Source organism: Calonectris borealis, chromosome 1, assembly GCF_964195595.1.
Source record: "Calonectris borealis chromosome 1, bCalBor7.hap1.2, whole genome shotgun sequence".
In the NCBI taxonomy this organism is placed as follows: Eukaryota; Metazoa; Chordata; class Aves; order Procellariiformes; family Procellariidae; genus Calonectris; species Calonectris borealis.
In genome coordinates this window covers 96,968,346-96,969,999 of record NC_134312.1, presented here as the reverse complement: position 1 = coordinate 96,969,999, position 1,654 = coordinate 96,968,346, and positions in this window count along the sequence as shown.

Sequence of the window (1,654 nt, the reverse complement as noted above, 5' to 3'; positions counted from 1 at the left end):
GTATCCTGCTGTCTTTACTTTCATTTCGCTCTACTACAACACTATCATTTTCAGCAACACTATTTTTGCTTCATTTTCCCCTTAAGCAAATGCCAGGAAATAAAGTCACTAATTTTTCAGAAGTCTGGATTTCAAAATCGCACTTGTCACCTCCTCACAGAGACAAAGAATTATTTTTCCTGTAATCAGTGCCAAGCAATTCCTAGGCACATTAGTACAGAAGCTCATTGGGATTCATATGTGAAAGTAACACGATGTTTAATAATTTAGGTAGAGAACACTGTCATCTCTGTAAATGTTTCCTGAAGTCCTTGATTATTAACATTTATGTTGTTGCAATTAACGATGAACATTCTTGAGGGTTTTGCTGACATAAATATGACCTGTTTAAGCAAATTACTTCCCAAAAGCACAGATTTCAGTGGTGTTTTTTTCCTTCCTACAGATGTTTTATCTTGGCACTGGTCAACCACTCGCCATTTTCTGCCAGCTTCAGTGATCCAGAGCGTCTGCTCTCAGTTTTTGGCACAGGCACAAATGTATAACACTGTAAATTCACTGGGAATCACAAAACTCTGTTACCAGCTTTGAAAGGTTAGACAGAGAAGTCAAACTAATCTGTTGTGCTAACAGTTGAAGGTATTCCGCTATTTTGGGATGTTGCTGTGGGCTTACACCACCTCAGCTGAACAAAATTTTTATTCCAGGCAATAGTTGCTGCTGCATTTCGTTGAATGAAGAACATGCCTATCTAAATAAATTCAGCAAAATCATATAAGGTGAGCCAATGCTTAAGCCTTTTCAGGACTGCAGCAGCTACACATGCTCATCCAAGCGCATGTTCCTGGCTATCTAGGGACAAGAAGTATAACCTATATATGTACACCTGTGGGCAAAAAAAAAGCGAGGCTTAATATGGTGGTTACTAAAGTTCTTCATTCTTCTACAAACTATGACTCATGCTTTCAGCTGAATTTTATTACAGACATTAGTCTAGTCAAATAGTAAAAGGGATGATGCAAGCCAGCTATTTGACTTTTACTGATTTTAATATTACAAAGTAGGGAGGGAAAAGCTGATCTCTCCAGAACACTGGTGCTTAATGACATCATAGACATCGCTAGAAATTCTTTAAGAAAGGGTCCCAGCCCTCCCCCCCTTTCAAGTCCCTAGCACAATTTTAATAGAGGAAGCATCAGGCACAACATTTGGAGCCGTAACAGCATCTAAAATATTATTGAGATATTGAAAGAAATTGGATAGCAGATAGATCTGTTGGAAGATGGACATTATCCTTATTCCACTGACTGGCACATGCAAAGAAACATGAACATCAGTTGGATCTTCAGCTCTCAAAAAATGATAAAATTTACCTCTAATCAGATAAATTCTGGCAGTTTACACTGATGCCAAGAAACTGGCATCTAAAGTAAATTCATAGCAATGCAACTCTCAGTCACCCAAATGTGGGATTGAGGTCATTAAAAGGCCTACACGCCTTCTAAATGTTATGCTAACAAGTCAAGAGTCCTTTTTTTATCTTATAACAAACAAAAAAAAAAATGCAGTTTGTTTTGTAGAAGCAACAGAAGTGCAGCTACAAATATAAACTAGAATACTTAAAGAAAAGAAACCACCTTTTTCAAGTTCTCCC